Below are 20,858 nucleotides of genomic sequence, written 5' to 3' on the forward strand. Positions count from 1 at the left end.
AGGGGTAGAGGAAGTGAGAGACCTTGGAGTGCATGTGCACAGGTCCCTGAAGGTGGCAGTACAGGTAGATAAGGTTGTGAAGAAGGCATACGGAATGCTCTCCGTTATTAGCCGAGGTATAGAATACAAAAGCAGGGATGTAATGATGGAACTGTATAAAACGCTGGTAAGGCCACAGCTGGAGTATTGTGCGCAGTTCTGGTCACCACATTACAGGAAGGACGTAATTGGTCTGGAGAGAGTGCAGAGAAGATTTACAAGCATGTTGCCAGGGCTTGAAAATTGCAGCTACAAGGAGAGATAGGTTAGGCTGGGGTTGTTTTCCTTGGAGCAGAGGAGGCGGAGGGGAGACTTGATTGAGGTGTACAAAATTATGAGGGGCCCAGATTGAGTAGACAGGAAGTACCTTAGCGGAGAGTTCAAGAACTAGAGGACATAGATTTAAGCTGATTGGTGGAAGGATTAGAGGGAACATGAGGAAAAACATTTTTACCCAGTGGGTGTATGGAATTCGCTGCCCAAATTGGTGGTAGAGGCAGGGACCCTCAACTCTTTTAAAATGTATCTGAACCTGCACCTAAAGTGCTGTAAGCTGCAGGGCTACGGACCGGGTGCTGGAAGGTGGGATTAGAATGGGCACCTGGTTGTTCTTCGAGCCGGCGTGGACACGATGGGCCGAATGGCCCCCTTCTGTGCTGTATCTTTGCTATGGTTCTATGGACTATGTTGCTGAGCTCCAATGTCTATACTCTCCTGTTCACACATTTTTCATGCAAGCCTTTGCTGAGTTTGCTGCTGTTTTTTTTGCCATTTCTTTGCTTTCATTCTCTTATAATATGCTAATATAAGGGAGTGAATTTAAAATATGATCTCCCACTGTTTGACTTTTCCTTAGTCTTTATTAGCTGCTTTTCTCTCAATCCCCAAGTTCTTTGTTTATTTGTTCTTGGGATGCAGGTGACATTGGCACGGCCACATTTATTGCCCATTCCTAGATGCTGTTACAAGGTGGCGGTGGACCATCTCTTTGAAATGCTGTAGTTCTTATGATGATGGAGCTCCCACAATGGTGTTTGGTAGGAAATTCCAGGATATTGACCCAGCGACGATGAAGGAACAGCAATATAAATCCTAGTCACGACTTGGGTGGGGAAATTTCAGCTGGTGGTGTCTCCATAACATTGCTGTTCTTGTCCTACTATACTAGCTCCAAGATAATGCAACAAAATTACCAGTGAAGTTCTCTGAAAATACGAGATTGTATTTCCTCCAAAATCTAGATGCTCATTTTAGTAGTTTGTTGGTATCTTAAAAATCCCATAGAAGTAGTGAATTAGTGTCTTTATCAATTTCTTTTTGTGTCCCTATTTAGGTCAATACCGAAATCCCTATAAATGGGAGTGCTATACAAACATTGCTGGTGATCAAATTAGGATAACTGTGGTAGATGTGTTACTGAGCTGAAGGGTACGGAGAGCTGAAGTAGCATCAGAAAAGGTACAGTCAAAAGGCAGATGTTTTGATGATCCATGCCATTTTACCTGCTGTATTTGAATTCAGCTTCCACACACACTTGATCTCAGTAACTTTTCCAAACCCTGACGATATCATCAATGTTCACTATTTAAACAAAAGAAATGTGGAAAGATGAAAAAGACAAATGCCAAGTGAATATTAGACAATAAGGTTGTAAAGTGGCTGTGTTATTTCATTCATAGACCTAAGTGCTCCTCCTTTAATTAAAATGGAAAACAAATCATGCAGTGCTGATGGGAGGCCTGCTTAATCTGTGCATTAGCTGTGCACTGTTTCCCAGGTTGAGCACTGAAACATGATGTTTGGCGACTTGGCTTTGGCCCAGAGTTGCTTTTTGCTTTCATTGAAGCAAGAAGGGAAGTATTTTGAGCTGAGGTTAAGTACCTGGAAATAGTAAGAAGATCGATGCCCCATTGGGAGGCCAGCCACTGCATGGCAAGTTTCAAAAAGTAAAAGAAAGCCAGGTATAAAAGCCTACGGGGCTGATTTTTTGCTTTTCACAGTGGCAGAAAAATGGCGCTAGCATATCGGCTGCCCGTTAAACACCCTATCCCAACTTTCCTTTCCATTAATTTCAGACCCCCAGTTTTAATATAAATTTTGCTCCAATTAAGACCATAGCTTCAGCTGTCTAGGCTCAAGCTCTAGAATTCCCTCCCTCAACCTCTCTGCCTCTCCAACTCTCCTCGTTTAAGACTCTCCATAAATTTACCTCTTTCACCAAGCTTTTTAGTCACCCCTCCTTTGGCTTGGTGTCAATCTTTGTCTGATTATGCTATATAAATGTAAGTTTTTTTAAAAAAAAATTGTCCTCCCGTTTTTCAAAATTATTTGAAGAAAAGCTACTAAGCAGAAAGTGAAGAAGCAGAAGAAAAATTTAGTATCTGTACAGCTGTTTGAACGGTACTGATGCGTCTAAACTGCACATGCTCAAACTACAGCATTCAAATAGAAAGTCACAGGTGCGGGCAGAAATATCTACTCCAAGGCCAGGCTTTCGGGAGAGGCTTCGGCCTTGAAATAAAAACTTTAGTGAATGGATTAAAAGTCAATTCAGTGGCTAAATTTAATCATGTGGCGATTAAATATTTGATTTTTGAATTTTTTTGTTTTGTTTAAACCCTTATTTCTGATGTTAGGAATTCTAGTTACTGAGGAAACAAATGGGAATGAAAAACATTTTCAGAAAGCATTTTGAGAAAATTTTTGAACCCAGTGGCCGTATTGTGGAATCAGATTTTACATGGACAAAACCTATAATAAATGTGAACTTGGAATATATAATAGAAGAAGTGGTGCAAACAGGAAATGCAAACACATGCAAGATTTTTAATATGTGTATGATGTTTACCTTGATTGGGTTTTCAGAGAGGCACACAAACTGTAACTGGTGAAATTCAATAAATTTTGGTACATTATTCATGCTGTGCTCAGGAGTATGGTTGCAATGCACTTGCACATTTTGAAGTGAGTTGTGCTGCCATCTTGACAATCTGGAGGAGTTCTGGTACCTGCTATCTGCTTAGTGAAGGATCAAACTGACACTCGTTAGTTGTCTAATGGTCAAGTAATGATTATCCTTCTTATTGGGATTAGGTTGGCTGCAAGGTGACTTGCCTGCTGATGGGAGATTGGAACTAAGTGAATTCTCTGTGGTAAACTCAGTAATCTGATGATTGAGCAGGCAGCCTGGCTCAATTATGGTACCTGGTTGAGTAGACGACTGGGGTAACACTAAGGACAGTTGGGAACTATAATTTTGGGAACTCGAATTTGAGCCAAAAGAGTATGATAAAATCTCACTCTTGTCTCACCCTGAAGCAGAAGAGAGAGCATTACCATACAGGGAAAGGTGAGGCAGTTGGATGGTGCCTGAATTGGGGCTCTTTGTTGTAGCTGCTGTCAGTGATGAGTTTGAGCACGGTGCAGGTTGTAGCAGCAAGAGTGCTGATCACAGACTGCTCTGTCCTGCATGGTGTCAAGATTCTTCAGTGTTGGTACCTTGAATGTTGCTGTACCCATCCTAGCCAATGGCGACTATTCCGTCAGACTTGAGTGTTGTATATGGTGCAGATGCTGTGAGAGGTCAGGTGGTAAGCCACTTGTTCTTGAGTACCCAGTCTCTGTCCTGCTCTTGTAGCAACCTTGTTGATTTGGCTAGTGTAGTTAAGCTTCTGATCAGCGTTCACCTTTCGCGATGTTGATGGTGGGGAACTCTGCAATGGTAGTGTTGTTGAAGGTCAGGGGTTGGTGGTTGGTCCTTTCCTTGTTGGAGATGGTCATTTTCTGACACTTACATGGCACAGATATTACCTGCTACGTAGCCTAAGCCTGAATGTTGACTAGGTCCTTCTGTAGGTGTAAGTCAATTGCTTCATTATCACAAGAGGTGAGTGGAGCTGAACACTGTGGAATAGTTGGTGACCATGCCCCACTCCTGACCATATGATTGAGAGATGTTCATTGATAATGCAGCTGAAGATGGATGGGTCAAGGATGCTTCCCTGAGGAAGTCCTGGGGCTGCAATGATTGGCCTCCAATAACCACAATTATCTTCCTTTGTGTCAGGTATGACTCTCGCCCCTGGAGAGTTCCTCTTGACTCTTATTGTCCTCAGTTTTGGTAGGGCTCCTGGGTGCCATACTCAGTCAAATGCTGCCGTAATGTCAAGGACAGATACTTTGCCCTCACCTCTGGCATTCAGTTCTTGTGTCCATGTCTGCATTGAGGCTATGAAGATTTCTGGAGCTGAGTGGTTCTGGCGGAATCTAATCTGAGTGTCAGCGAGAAGGTTATCGATGAGTAGGTGTCGCTTGACAGCACTATTGATGACTCCTTCCATCAATTTGCTGATTATTGAGAGAATGCTGATAGGGTGGTAATTTGCCAGCTTAGATTTGTCCTGCTTTTGCCAGTGTTATAACTGCACTGGAATAGCTTGGCGAAGGGGCGGGTGATGGACATGGCTAATTTTAGTGCAGAGGTCTTCAACATCTCAGCCGGGATGATGTCAGGGTCCATAGGCTTTGATGTCCAGTGAACTCAGCTAGTTCTAGCTGATCCTAAGATCTGACAGAAGAGTAAACAAAGAAGGATAAAAGTGAGAAGCTGAAATGACAAAGAATGAAAGGAAAAGAATAGAATTGGAAAGCAGAATTAGAAGTGTGTGTGAGGGAGAAAACATCTAAAGATGAACAGTGGAAATATATGTATAAGTGAGGAAGAAAACTGAAGACCGTTCAAATACCGTTATACCCCGCAAACTATATTCCAAACATGTCAGAATGGGAATCGAAGAACAATTGTGACAACATTAAATGTCCTTTTTCTTGAATCAACCAGGCCAGTGCCTTCATTGCACATTCACTCTGAATTAGAAGCTCAGGGTCATATTTTGATCTGTTTTTATCTGAATCTGGCATTATTCAAATAATGAATTTTAATTTTGTATTTTAATCATCTTTTTAAGACAGTTATATTGCTTTGGGTGATGGCATCAAATTGAACTGTGATTAAGAATTTTAATGATGAGCTTTGATCATGACATTGCCTTGCTAATTTGCTGTGGTAATTTGGAATTGTGTTGCAAGTTGAACGTACTTCCTCTTCAAAGTAACCTCACATCTATAGATGGGGGATTCAAAACCTCTGTGGCTTTACTGAATAAGGGTTTTGGTTTTCACAGTAATTGAGGTATCAGAGTATATTTAATTTCATCCTTTGTTTGCAGCCATCTATTGCATCAGGATTAACAGTTTGCAGTATAAAGGTGTGACAAAAAAGTACTTTTTGCCTGTCTTGACTTTTTTAAAACTTGTATTTTGTATTGCTAGAAACAGCACGTAAAGGGTTAATATCGATTCAGCCCAGTCCAGACAAGTTGGCTAGAAAGGACTCCACAAAGTGTGAGTTTCTACCACTACCACAATAATAGATGTTAGTTCTGATGAAAGGTCATCAACCTGATGTGTTAACTCTGCTTCTCTCTCCACAGATGCTGCTTGACCTGCTGCGTGTTTCCAGCATTTTCTGTTAATATAATAATGGCCTGAGATGTGAACTATTTAATTGACCAGGACCATTGCATTTAATGATCTAAAAACAGAAAATGCTGGACAACACTCAGCAGGTCAGGCAGCATCTGTGGAGAGAAAGAAACAGAGTTAACGTTTCAGGTCGATGACCTTTCATCAGAACTGGAAGATGTTCGAGATTAACAGTTTTTAAGCAAGTACAGAGCCAGCAAAAAAATGTGAGGTGGGGAGGAAAGAACAAAAGGGAAGGTCTGTGATGGGGTGAAGGGCAGGAGTGATTAAATGGTGAAAGGGATGATGGAGCAAGGCAAAGGAGGGTTAGTAATGTGACAAGTAAAAAAAGCAAAAGAGGGGCCCAGAGGAGGGGTAAATGGTTACATTAGAATATCAGAGGGGGAGGGAAGCATGGAAAATCTGGCAGAGAGGAGAAGGCTCTTGTGGCCCAGGAACGTGGCGGAGAAAGATGGGTAGACCCCAGGGGTGCCGACCACCCTGCTGGCTGTGTACCGATAGGCGATCTCCACCCAAAGCACCAGCCCGCACCTCCCCCACTCCCAGTGGCTCTGGTGCAGCCATCCTCCATTACCAGCACCTGCAATCTGAGAAAATGGGAGCAATGGTTAAGATCCAAAGTTCTTTGCCATTGTCAAAGTTGGCTATCCATTCATACTGATGAATAGTTGTTTAAATTAATGTAATTGAGCACTGCAGCTATCTATTTCCTTTTGTTTCCGGATACTTCAAAGGAGATTGGATTGTAATTATTTGAGAAGCCTGGTTTATCTGAAGATCAGTTTGTGGTTGGTGTTTGACTGTCTCAGCCAACAGTTTCAGAGCTGTGTGTTTTTAAAGTTTTCAGTCAGCCTATCAAGAGGGTTTGGCTAGATTGAGGCTGCTGTGAGTAAATTTCTGTTTAAAGACGTAATCTGGTCCGACACTCCAGTGCCAGTACTGAGGAAGTGCTACACTGTTGGAAGTGCCAGGTGAGACGTTAAACTGAGGCCCCATTTGCCCTCTGAGTAAAAGATCCCATGCCACTACTCGAAGAAGAGCAGTGGAGTTTTCCCCTGGCAAAATATTTATCCCTCAACCAACATCCCTAAACAGATTATCCGGTCATATATCTCATTGCTGTTTGTGGGATCTTGCTGTGTGCAAATTGGCTGCTGCATTTCCTACATTACTTCAAAATATCTCATTGGCTGTGAAGCGCATTGGGACGTCCTAAGATCGTGAAAGGCACTATATAAATGCAAGGTTTTTTATTCTTTATGTTTAGAGAGAAGTGAGTGGCATCTTTATTATGTATGGAAAAGGGTAGGCGAATATATATTTCACTGTTTACTGTTTATTCATCTGCCTTATGTAAATAAAACCATTTGTTGATTCAAAGTCTGAATCTCGGTTTAGCAAGCGTTCGTATCCAGGCAGTTTTGGAAGAGAGGAGAATCACATGGTAATAGTAGCCAGTGTGCAGGATAAGGGTTCTGTATTACAATCCCTGGGACTTGCTACTGTTTACTTAGCTATTGGATAGAAAAAGGCACACTCATGATCATAGTGGATGCAAAGCCCATTTATGGGAGTGGCCAGTGACAGTGACCCTGAGAAAATATTTAGCGCACAAACCCAAAAATGTAATAAAAGGAAACTGCAAATGGCTAATTTGGTCACCGTGAGCTGACTACCTTCTATGCTGATTTTGACCATTCAGCTGTGTTTCCAACAGACTACGGCAGTCAGTCATCTGCCCACATTTACTGATTTTGATATATTAAAGAATCTGTGCCTTCATCAGATCAGAACTTTGTACCATATGAAACGGTTACAAAGAATTGTGATTCATTTTAATGTCCATTTTATACATTTTGTCTGCCGTTTCTAAAATTGTGCTGGTGAAGTCATGATAAATGACCTTGTCAGGTGAACTGGCTAACTAGAGTTACTGAGCAGTGTGAGGGAGCTAAACAAAATCACAAACCATATTTACCAACCGTGCCACTGGGGATGCAGTCTAGTCATTTGTGTGATTCGCTACTAGCCATACAACCCAGGAAGGTTCCAGGCTTGATCCCTGCCTGTGCTGAATTAGCTGATCCGAGCTGGGGACAGTGGTGAGGCAATAGAGCAGGCCTCAGAATCTTCCAGACCAGGGAGGAAAAAAACAGCTGGGTTCCTGTTCCTGATCACTGTCCAGTGACCCACTGCTCTGCCTCTGTGCCTGTGCACACATCAGATGAGAACAGGATTAGGCTTAGCTCCCATCGTAGAACAGCCTGCTGACAATCACTGTTTAGACTCAACATGTGAGGAATGGCTTGTTGCACAAGGTACCCCAGAAGGCAGCCTATGCCTGTGGAGCTTTAACCTACGTGAGTCACCACAGTCAGTAGAGGTGTGTGGGGGGGGGGGGGGGGGGGTTGTGTGTGGAGAAGTAACAGAAATGACAAGATTTCTGAAACACTATTTAAAATGAAGCAACCCAGTAATATCATAGATCCCAACCTAAAGAACAAGCAAAAACAGCTTCTTAAAAGCTGACACAGTCACCCAAAAAGCTGACCACTTGAGTGGCCCTGACATTGCAAAACAAATAGCTATGAGTTTTGTAACTCAAGTGGTAGGTATATATGACTTGTATTGGAGGGGGGATAAAAGCACGTACTTTTCTTTTGCTCCCTCGCTCTGTTCATTCTGGCACTCTTTGCCTGCTGTTCCCTCCCAGTTCATACTATCACTGTTCCTCCCCACTCCATCTCTACTAATGCTGGTTCTTAGCTCAAACCACAACTCAAGCTTCTACCCCATCGCTCCCCAAAATGCTGCTCATCATCTTGCCCCCACCCCAGCACTGCTTCCAGATTCTGTCCAATTCTCTCTCCCTTTCATTACCATCAATTTCCCCCTATCCTTTGTTGCCATCCGTTTGCATCCCCTTTCAGTGTCATCCATACTCCCCTTCCTTCCTCTTAATTGCCATCCATTCCCTCTTTTCACTGCCAGCTACTCCTTTTCAGTGCTATTCAATCTACTTTCTTTACTGTCATGCATTCTGCTCCTCCCGTGCCATTCATTGGACCCCTCCCATCCCCTTAACAACGACAGCAACAATAATTTGTATTTATATAATGCTTCTAACTTGGAAATGTGTCCCAAGGCACTTCAGAGGGATAAGGCAAAAAATGGATGCCAAGCCAAAGGAGGAGATATTAAGTGGGGTGACCATAAACTTTAAGGAGGAGAGGAAGGTGGAGAAGTATAGAGAGGGAATTCCAGAGCATGGGGCCCAGGGAGCTGAAGGCATGTCCATTAATGATGGTGGTGCACTCGAGGCCTGAGCCAGACGAACAGAGAGGCTGTAGTGCTGGAGGAGGTTACAGAGATTGCCATCCATTCGCTCCCTCCCCTCACCATCCATCCCCCGCTGCGCCCTTATCCAAGTCCAGTGACTTGTACTTTTTTGTGAGAATTCCCAACCACAATATACAGACTGTGCAATCCTTGCCATTAGTGTTAGTGGCATGTTGAGAGGAGGAGCAGGGGACCAGAGGGGAGCTTGGTACTGTTTTTGTTGGCAAACACTGACATGCCGACTGGGCCCCGAATACGCTGACTATTGACGTGAAGTGCTGACGGTTGGTATGTATAGTATAGGGTAAAGCAATAAATTATAAGTAGTGCTAATACATTTGTGCTTCAAACAATAAGATAAAGTTATTTACTATACCAATTGGTCATTGTGAATTGTAGTATTTTGTATCTGTGTAGTTAATATAAATATGTATACTGCAGATAGGGAAATAAAGGTGTGGTTCTGGGAATTCATTGCAATGTTAGAGCATTTTGTTCTTGTCCAGATGGGAAGTTATAGATTTTGTTCAGATAAAAAGAAAAAAACATTGAATGCTAGAAATCTGAAATAAAAACAATGTGAAAATGCGAAAGATAGGTTAGCATTTCTGTGATTAAGAATAAAGCAGTTTTACTTGAGGTATTTTATAATTTCCTCTTACTACAGTAATGGGTTAAAATCAGGTACAGCTGCAGGAATGAACCCTTGCTGGCTGCTATGCATCAGATGCTAACTCCACAGTTGATGGGGCTACAAAATGCTGCTATGAAGTTAGGTGGCTTGATCGTGTTAATATATTTAAATGACCAAGCTATTCAATTCAAAATATACTGGCACACAGGAGGTCCAGACCTGGCCCAAGCATCGTCTGTGTTTATTGGCTGTGGCTATTGATCTAATGCAGTTATGAGAGATTCAAATAAAAATAAAAAAACTGAAAATGCTGGAAATCTGAAACAAAAAATCTATTGAGAGAACAGATTAGTTAATATAAATCATAGAATGGTTTCAGCACAGAAGGAGGTCATTCGACTCATCGAGCCTGTGCCAGCTCTCTACAAGAGCAATCCAGCTAGTCCCACTCCCCCACCCTTTCCCCATAGCCCTGCAATTTTTTCCCTTCAAGTACTTGTCCAATTCCCTTTTGAAAGCCACGATTGAATCTTCCTCCACCACCCCCTCAGGCAGTACATCCCAGAACATAACCACTCGCTGTGTAAACAAAAAAAGTTTTTCCTCATGTCACCTTGGGTTCTTTTGCCAATCACCTTAAATCTATGTCCTCTGGTTCTTGACCTTTCTGCCAATGGGAACAGTTTCTCTCCACCTACTCTGTCTAGAGCCTTCATGATTTTGAACACCACTATCAAATCTCTTCTCGTGTTTCACATCGTTCACCTGACGAAGGGGGAAGCCTCCGAAAGCTTGTGAATTTAAAATAAAATTGCTGGACTATAACTTGGTGTTGTAAAATTGTTTACAAATCTCTTCTCAACCTTTTCTGTTCTAAGGAGAACAACCCCAGCTTCTCCAGTCTATTCACGTAACTGAAATCCTTTATCCCTGGAACCATTTTAGTAAATCCTTTCTGCACCCTCTTTAAGGCCTTCACATCCTTCCTAAAGTGCGGTGCCCAGAATTGGGCAAAATACCCAGTTGTGGCCGAATCAGTGTTTTATAAAGGTTCATTATAACTTCCTTGCTTTTGTACTCTCTGGGCTCGATTTTAGCACCCGCGATCGGTTGCGTTCCTGGCGGGGGGGGGCTACGAAAATCGGGGATTCCCGGGGCGGATCCGGAGCCCGGCTCCAACCTGCCCCATTTCTGGGTTCCCCACTGATGCGCTGACATGCGCGCGCAGCCCCCGCATGGGGACTCCCGCCGGCAATTAAAGCCGGCGGGGTTCCACTTAAGGTATTTATTTAGGTATTTCAGGTCGTTTAGAGACCTGATTAACATGATATTTTAGGAGGGTTGGGATTTTGCAAACAACTAGGACTGTTTCCCGTATTGGGGGAAACACTCCCAGTTCAAATGGACATGTTGCAGGCATCAGCCTGTGGCAGCTGCAAAGGTCCATTTGACAGGTGGGGGGGGGGGGGGAAGACCCTCACTCATTGCAGGAGGCCACTCTGTCACCTTGGACAAAGTTTGGCCTCCACCACCCTCCTGCTAGCAAAATTCACCAACTTGCACACATACCCCGGTGTCCAAACACATGTACCTACCTAGAGGACCCCCTGAGATGTGCATCTTCCGGATGGGGGCCGCCATAGCTGCAGTCATGACCTCCTCGGAGGGCGAACAGCATCGCCAGCCACGCCGTCCACCTCTGACACGTGGAGCTCCACAACACAGTGCTGTGACACATCCACCTGCACAGCAGGAGGGAGGGCAATCGCAGAGAGAGATGGGTCGCAGAGGGCACTACCCTCGCCACAGGGTCCATAGACCGAGGCTCAGCTTCCTGGACCTCTCTGAGCAGCAGTGCACACGGAGGCTCAGAGTCACTTGACATGCAGTCGTGGACATCTGCAGCCTCTTTCATGCCGAGCTGCTCCCGGCTGGCCCGAGCACCATCTTCTTACCTGTCGCTGTCAAAGTCATCTCTGCCCTCAACAACTTCTCCGCATCCTTCCAGGGTGCCACCGGGGACATCGTCGACGTCTCTCAGTTGTCTGCACAAAAGAGCCCTGCAAATACACCTACACCCACTCTGCAGTGACACAATGGGTGGCATCAGTTGTGGGTCTTCATTGCGATCCTCAGGAAAGGGCATTATTGCACAAACCAGACAAGATTCGTAAAGACGTGGCAGTAGTGGTGCCAATGTAATTTGTAATGTGAGTTGGTCAGAAATTAAATATAAGTAAAAACCATGACAAACCCTCAAACACCCTTGTGCATCCCCTTCATGCTCACAACACATTTGCCTTACGCTTCCTACTACACATATGTGATGCATGCCCTGTGGCTGCAGCACAGATAGTGGCAGGTTGAGTGAGGCTGACTGTGAAAGAGATGCATGAGAGGGTGAGTATGAGATAGAGCCATGAGATTGAATGAGGATTGGGTTGAGTGGTAGTGGTGGGATGAGTACTGGGGAGGTGAGTAAGTGCAGGTAAGATGAGGATGATCTTTGAGTAGGTGTGAGGAGTGATGTGACAGAGTAGTGTTGGCAGTGCAGAAGGAGATGTGGGGTGGGGGCGGTGATGTGGCAGACGGAGTGTAGGGGAATGAGTAAGTGTACTCACTTCGGCTGACCTACTTAGGTCACTGCAGTGCCTCCTGCACTGTATGCAGGCGGGCGATATGTTGGTGGTGCTGGTGACCTCCTCTGCCACCTTGAGCCAGACCTTCTTGGTGGCAGAGGCAGGCCGCTTCCTCCCGCCCGCCGGGGGGAAGATCTCTGTGTCCCCCCCCCCCCCCCCCCTCACCCCATCCAGTAAGAGCTGGAGTGAGGCATCATTAACCTGGGAGCAGCCTTCCCCCTGGGCTGCTCCATGTTGTAATTTTTCCTATTTCTTGCAGCATCAGTCAGTGGAGGACTGCCCCTTTTAAATAGAGCTCCTTCAGCTGACAGACCTTACTGCGCATGCGCAGTCCGCCCGCCGCGCAGCTTAGCAGCGGGGAACCCGGAACAACAGGTAAGTGGCTTCAATCAGCCTGTGATTGCGCGTGGGGCAGACTGATTTCACTGGGCGCGTTACCCACGCGCCCAATCGACCCCCTGCCGCGAAACCGCCGCCTTGGTAATATCGGGCCCTATATCTCTATGTATAAAGCCTAGGATCCCTTAAGACTTTTTAACCGCTTTCTCAACCTGCCCTACCACCTTCAACGATTTGTGCGCGTATACCCCCAGGTCTCATTGTTCCTGCACCCCCTTTAGAATTATGTCCTTTACTTTATAATTCCTCTCCTAGTTCTTCCTACCAAAATGTAACAATTTGTACTTCCCTGCGTTAAATTTCATCTGCCACGTGTCCGTCCATTCCACCAGCCTTGTCTATATCCTCTTGAAGTCTATCACTATCCCCCTCACTGTTCACTATACTGCCAAGTTTTGAGGCATCTGCAAATTTTGAAATTGTGCCCTGTACATTCAGGTCCAAGTCATTAATATATATCAAGAAAAGCAGTGGTCCTAATACCGACCCCTGGGGAACACCACTGTACACCTCCCTCCAGTCCGAAAAACCATTCACCAGTACTCTCTGTTTCCTGTCACTTAGCCAATTCTGTATCCATGCTGCCACTGCCCCTTCTATTCCATGGACTTCAACTTTGTTGACAAGCCTATTATGCAGCGCTTTATCAAACACCTTATGGAAGTCCGAATACACAACATCAACTGCATTTCCTTCATCAACCCTCTCTGTTACCTCATCAAAAAACTCAATCAAGTTAGTTGAACACAATTTGCCTTTAATAAATCCGTACTGGCTTTCCTTAATTAATCCGCACTTGTCCAAGCGACTATTAATTTTGTCCCGGATTATTGTTTCTAAAAGTTTCCCCACCACCGAGGTTAAACTGACTGGCCTGTAGTTTCCGGGTTTATCCTTATACCCTTTTTTAAACAAGGGTGTAACATTTGCAATTCTCCAGTCCTCTGGCACAGCCCCCGCATCTAAGGAGGATCGGAAGATTATGGCCAGCACCTCTGCAATTTCCACCCGTACGTCCCTCAGTAACCAAGGATGCACCCATCCGGATCAGGTGACTTATCTACTTTAAGTAAAGCCAGCCTTTCTAGTACCTCCTTTGTCAATTTTTAGTTCATCTGGTATCTCAACTACCTCCTTTTTCTGTGACTTTGGCAGCATCTTCTTCCTTGGTAAATTCAGATGCCTCAGCCATGCCCTCTGCCTCCATGCATAGATCTCCTTTTTGGTCCCTAATCGGTCCCACCCCTCCGCTTACTACCCGTTTACTAATTATATGCCTAGAGAAGACTTTTGGATTCCCTTTTATGTTAGCCGCCAGCCTATTCTCATACTCTCTCTTTGCGCCTCTTATTTTCTTTTTTACTTCTCCTCTGTACTTTCTATATTCAGCTTTCTCACTTATTATCAACTTAACATCTGTCATATGCCCCCTTTCTCTGCTTCATCTTACTCTCTATTGCTTTCATCATACAGGGTGCTCTGGCTTTTGTTGCCCTACCTTTCTCCCTTGTGGGAATGTACCTGGACTGTACCTGAACCATCTCTTTAAACGCCACCCATTGTTTGATTACAGTTTTGCCTGCCAATTTTTGATTCCAGTTTACCCAGGCCAGATCCATTGTCAACCCACTGAAATTGGCCGCCCTCCAATGAAGTATTTTTACTCTACGTTGCTCCTTGTCTTTTTCCATAACTAATCTAAACCTTAAGATGCTATGATCACTGTTCCCTAAATGTTCCCCCACTGACACTTGCTCCATTTGACCCTCTTCGTTCTCCAGAACTAGATCCAGCAATGCCTCCTTCCTCGTTGGGACAGAAACATACTGATCAAGAAAGTTCTCCTGAACACACTTCAGAAATTCTGACCCCCTCCCCCCTTTGCCCTTTACACTATTACTATCCCAATCTATATTAGGATAGTTGAAATCCCCCATTATCACAACTCTATAATTCTTAGACCTCTCTGTAATTTCCCTGCAAATCCATTATAGCCTTCCCACTAGTTGATGGTCTATAGAATACACCCAGTAGTGTAATGTCATGATGTATCATTCCTCATCGTGCACTTATTGTTGCAGTATAAAAAGTGACCGTTTGTGTGTGTATCTATAAATTCTTCGGCTAATTGAACAGTAAACATAAGTCTTAAATTGGAAAAGATACCAATTTAAAAGTGCTTAATATAAATATTTTTCATAGACTAGTGGGATTGAAATTTATTATCTTGTATATCTCCCCAGAGGTACAATAAGGGTAGGTGAATATTTTTTCTACGGAAGTACTTGGGAAACAAAACAGCGCCAGCCTGTCTGCGTTCATAATCTGTGGTAAGTTTGTGCCTAAGGTTGATAGTCTGGAATTAATTGAGTGCCATATTGGATAAACATCTTGAATTATTGTGTTGATGCAAAGATTCCCTTTCCTTGAGTGGGTATGTAAGTCTCAAATGAAGGGGAAGCCTTAAGAGGAAATATGGTATTTGCTGAGTTGTTTGCTTCTTTGCTATGTGGAGTTGTGAGATGGCACATGATTGTGCAACACAAGTCAAGCAAACAAAGATTTGCTTGTTTCTTACTATTAAAAGCAGCTGAACACAGTTAACTGGTATGAAGCAATCTTTAGTGCAGATTGGTTCATCTGTGCAGAAGTAATGCATAAATAACTTCTGCTACAGCAGCCTCACTCAAGTGCTGGATTGCCAAATACATCATACCATGGGAATGTGAACAAAGTGGGAAATCAGAATCTTGGGGGAAAATAAGGTGTAGAAGTTGCAGCTTTTTTCCTTTGTAATCCCTCCATACAAACATACGAATTTAGAGCAGGAGTAGGCCATTCGGCCCCTCGAGCCTGCTCTACCATTTAATAAGATCATGGCTGATCTGATTGTGACCTCAACCCTACTTTCAAGTCTATCTACTATAACCTTTGACTCGCTTGTTAATCGGGTATCTGTCTAACTCAGCCTTAAAAAATATTCAATGACCCTGCCTCCACCGTTCTCCGGGGAAGGGAGTTCCACAAACTCACGATCCTCTGAGAGAAACAATTTCTCCTCATCTCCGTCTCCCATTCCAGTGGGGAGAAAAAATGAGCTGATCAATGAGTATTTTTAAGGGATAAAGTGCATTAGTTTATGTTAGGAGCCTGAATCAAGTCGCACCGCTTGAAACCTTTGCTGACAACAGATGTTGTTTCACATTTAAGCAGCAAAAAAGTTATGGAAGAATTGAAACATAGGAGTAATTGACTTTTATGGAATATTTTAAAATAGTGAATGTAACATCAAAGATGAGGCTGTTAATGTTCAAATATTTAAATGTAAGCCAACTGGGAAAAATGGTTTGTTTCTTGCTAAATATTTAAATGGCAAATTGGGGGAAAATCTGCCAAATAACTGTCATTTTGAAAGCAGCATACTTTCATTCTAGTTACTGTGAATGAAACCTGTTGCACATTAGTATTTCAAATAGGGAAATTACAGGAAAGGGGTGGCAAATGTGTCAGCACATAGTTCTGTTGCTTTTGGTACCAGATCCATCCCAGACTGATGGGACAAAACCTTTGTTTCTCTGATCGTGGAACGAGTACTAATGAAATTGAGCACTTTCAACCAAGTTAATGGAGATTACAAATTCATGGGATAAAACTACACATAATTCAGCATGGATTGACAATCTCAAGCTTCAAGTCAACTGATTTCAGAAAAGGGAGTGTTACCCTGGGACAATAGGGGGTGCTCTTTTAGGCCTGCCCACTTTTCTCTGGATTCTGGCATGCTAAGATTTTCCTCTGTGCACATTTCTATGCATATTTGGCAATCCAGTATTTGTGATGCCACTGTGGCTGAGGTTATTTATGTGTTGTTTCCACGCAAAATGAAGCAATCTGCACTGAAATAGCTGCATGCTTAGTTGCTTTTTATAGTAAGAAACAAATGTTTCTATTGGCTAAAGCACATTATTATGGCATTAAAGGGAACTTTATTCTGCCTCTAACCCATAATATTTCTGGTCTTGGATTCCTTCATGCTGATAATGGATACTAAATGTTAAAAAGCTTTCTTGATGCCACATTCACATTCCCATCCCATTCTTAAGCACAACAAACCTTTTCTAAAAAGTGTACAAATGACTGGACTTGTCTTTTTTGTTGAAACATGCTAACCACATTAAATAACAATGCTGTAACAAAGTGGAGTTTAAATTAGATCTAGGTATTTACAAATAATCCATTACATTGAAAATATATAAACACTGATATAGTAGTTCGAAGTACATTTATAAAACAGGCATAAGTACCAGGTACCTCTGCATCATGATTGGCAGGTATTGAAGCAATAAGATGTGATTAGTTTTGAAAAGTTGCCCAGGTAGAAGTACAAATAATAAGACTGTCTGACACCCATTTACAGTGAGATGCCAGAGGCTTGTGCCAGTTTGGCCCATGAGGAATTTAATTTTCAATTTGGATCTGCCCTTTTTTACTTATACCTTGGACCACTCTTCATTTCAAAAGATGTAATCTGTGACAAACCTCATCAGTCCTCATTGCAGGTGACGATCCGGATTCTTTCCCCTCAGTCTGGTTCAGTAAAAACTGAAGTCGAATACATTTTAAAGTTCAGCACAACTTTAATAGCAGGGTTCTTAGTCTGCAGCATTGATTTGGATTCCTGATAGAGTCCTTCTATGCTGGCAGAGCAAGAACAAAAACATACAGAAATCCACACGTTTTTATACAGATGAATAGGGTTGGAACATACTTAACGAGGGTCAACACCAATCATAAGCCGGGCACAGGTTGCCATGCGAGGTTACATTATTTCCGGCCAATCATAGATCGTCCATGTGCTGATCATGCTGCTGTTAGACATCAAAGGGGATACTTCCTCACCTTCCAACTTGGAATGTTCTTCCCTGTTCCTTCTGTTCCTTATCTCCCAACCTGGAATGTCTTTCAACTTTGGCTAAGCTCGTTACCTATATTGATCTGCCATAAACATGGAGACATTCAGACCAGTCCTTGAATCACATCAAAGACTCTACATTGATAAGACCATGCAAACCTGCTGACTACGCAAACATATGGCCCAGCAGGAGGGCCAGGCCACCTGTATCAATCTCAGTTACTAACTAATTAACCCTTTCTAACCATTTTGCATTCTGCTTCTTTGCCACGAAGACATTTTAATATTTTACAGAAAACTGACCACGTAGGGATTCTCACAGGTGCCAGCTGGTAAAGGCTGTGCCCAGTAAGTTGTCGCCCTGGATTCATGATTACTTGGTTCTGACTTCATACGCTGTAGAGTTCTGCTTTATCCACTCAACAGATGATATTTGACAGGGAAGGAGCACATCTGAAGTTAATGACTTTAATTTTGTAGTATTTAATTTCAGTATTTACACTTCAACATAATTTTATTTTTAAGGAAGGTGATACATTAACACTTTTGAGATACCAGTAGTTAACTGCAGTAGGGTTATTATCACCATGACTTACTTTCCTAATATATCAAAGAAAAGTCTCTTTTGGGTAAGGTAAATCATCAAGTGTTTTGGTGTTCAGAATTAATCCCCTCTGTATAAGTTGAGGGAAACATTATAGATTTTTCCTTGGTCAACCACAACAGTGGCAGAGACACATCAACAGGGTATACTAGTGAGGTGGTGGTTTTTTTTTGAAGAAAGCAAGCAGTAATAAATCTGCATACTTACTTGGTCACCCATCCACACACTTTTTTGAAGTGTATGCTCATAACACAAAAAAATGGGAGATGCACATTTGAATAGTACATAAAGGGTTGTAGTTCATTTGAGAGGAATATTTTGTTGCTGTTGTTGCTGAGCTATTGAAACTCGTGGAGAATAAGACAGTTACTTTAATTCTGGTGCTATGGTGGAGTAATGTCCTTTAAAGGTCATAAAATCTAATTGTTGTTAAGTAAACAGTTTCAGATAAATCAGAGTTTAATTGCTGGATGAGCAAATGGTGCAAATTGGAAAATGCAATTAAATTTTCAGACTGAGTTAGAAGAACACGGCATTGTCTTTGGCTTTCTTGCTCTTTTTTTTTAAGTGCAATTGCTAATTCCTGGGTGAATGAGGCATTTTGTATTGCTGGGAAGAGTTCCTCTGAAGTTGCAAATAATTTTTTTTTCTCTCTCAAAATACTTGTTTTTGGAAGTGTGGCATGGAACTTGCATATTAAAATTTGATGTGCTGTATTTTTATATATAATAGCCAATTTCTGTGGCGCTGCTAATGGTAAGTTAGTGATGCACTTTTAGATATAAAGACAGGAATATTAAATCATGTAAAATGTACGTGAATTCCTTTGAGACTACAAAGTCTAATTGTTAAGTAAACCCTGGCTTAGTTCATTCAATGGTTAATTACGATTTAGAATGGAGATCAGAATCCAGGTTTTGTTTGCTGAGACCCATTAAGTCTACAGACATTCCAGTTCCAGTATTTTCTGTTCCTGCAGAATTTTTCTGTACATTACAAATAACTGCCTTTGTTTCTGTATACTTTTTCTGTATACTTTTGCATTAGAAAATGTGACTTCTGAAATGTGACTGATAGGAAGCCTGGATATAATTTAAACAGATCTCCTGTGGCATTGCTCATTGAGTTGGACGATCTGTTTTATGCTATATAACGTTATATAACGTTCAATATGTTATCATAGCCATTGATTTATGGTGATTGAGTATTGATTGCACACCTGTGCTTGCTTTTGGTAATCTTCCCATTCTAGAACATTTTATTATTTATTTTCTCTGTGGGAAAAGTTGAATTGTGTCTTTTGTGTATAGCAATATTTCAATTTGTTTTTGAAAATGATTTGAATACAAACTGGACAAAGAATTTAGGACAGTTTGAGTTAAAATCTCACAAAAGCTATTGACTTTTTATCTTCAAAATGAGTGGAGCTGAGGGAGATGGAGCCACTGACACTCAACACCTTTCTTCTCTATTGAATACATTTAGATTCCAGGACAAATCGCTGTTTATGTAAGATATGTTTAATAGCTGCAGTGGGTGAGGGAAGCACTAATTATTTGTTGAGTGATAAAAGATCAAAACATGAGAACATTATTTTTATATAATAACCGGACAACATAAAGTATTTTATCATAATTTTATGCCCTTCCCTCCCCCCCCCCCCCCCAAATAATTTGGAACCCTTGGATAAATAATGTTTCCTGAGGTAAATTTTGCAGATGCTTATGATTGACAGCAAGATTGGCCATTCACAGAAAATGCTAATTTCAAGCCCTACCCCCTCCTGCCAGTTCTACCAAATCTTAGGTTACCCCTCTACAGTGCTGCCAACCCCCAGGACCCACCATCCCTAGTGCTACAAAGTTCCAGGATCATCTCCTCCAGTGCTACTAAAGTACGGGGCAAACTTCCCACTGCTGTTAACTCAACAAACCCCCAGTGCTGCTAAATACTAATTACCTCCAACCTGGCATATCTTGATTACTATCTTTCCTGTTTTTCCTGGGCTTTACAAAAGGCAAGAGATAACAATTAACTACATTGGTAAAGAAATATTTATTAATAATCAAGACCACTCATTTATGACTTTTACAGAGTCCTGGAATTTGATCCCAAAATACTGTTTAAATACCCCAATAAGAAAAAAAAAGCCATGCTTTTCATCTAGGAAAGGTTTTCCATAAGCAATAATGACACCTCAGTTAAACCTCATTAGCTACGATACTGTCACTGTGCAAAGATTGTTTAGTGAAGTAACAAATTTACAAGCAATTTGCTGACCTCAGCTACATTTTACAAGCATCTACAACTGTCTGGATTTCTACATATAGTACTTGTTCTGTGGTCTTAAAGGGATGGACCAGGTTTGCACCCAAACGTCACAACCGTGCCCTAGACCCCAGACATAGCCTCAAGCAATGGCTCAGAAGATCCTTCAATATCTAATGAAAAAGAATAGTTTACTTATTTTGTTAATTGAAAGATGTAATTAAAAACCCCGAGAGTCTTTGCAGTTCATTTCATGGTTATATATTTGTCACATAGGTGCTATTTGACATTTATAGTAGGACTGGTATAAAACTGTGTGTTAGAGCTTCATGTGTTGAATGTTCATACAGAATCATAGAATATTGTAGCAAAGAAGCAGCTGTTTCACCCATCAAGTCGGCACTGGTATTCTTCTCCATATGAGAAGTCTAATTCCATTCTCCTGCTCACTCCCCAGACCTTTTTTAATATTCCTCTTTT

At 42.2% G+C, this 20,858-nt stretch overlaps 1 protein-coding gene and 1 non-coding gene across 3 annotated transcripts in view; one reads left to right on the forward strand and one right to left on the reverse strand.

Annotated features, from left to right (window-relative positions):
* Nucleotides 1–20,858, forward strand: part of nsmce2 (NSE2 (MMS21) homolog, SMC5-SMC6 complex SUMO ligase) — a 208,254-nt gene that overhangs the window by 22,169 nt on the left and 165,227 nt on the right. The window lies entirely within an intron of this gene.
* On the reverse strand, nt 20,214–20,351 carry LOC137320302 (U4 spliceosomal RNA). The gene has a single exon (XR_010962461.1). It is a non-coding gene; the product is annotated as a U4 spliceosomal RNA (small nuclear RNA).

Source organism: Heptranchias perlo, chromosome 3 (assembly GCF_035084215.1).
Source record: "Heptranchias perlo isolate sHepPer1 chromosome 3, sHepPer1.hap1, whole genome shotgun sequence".
Classification (NCBI taxonomy): domain Eukaryota; kingdom Metazoa; phylum Chordata; class Chondrichthyes; order Hexanchiformes; family Hexanchidae; genus Heptranchias; species Heptranchias perlo.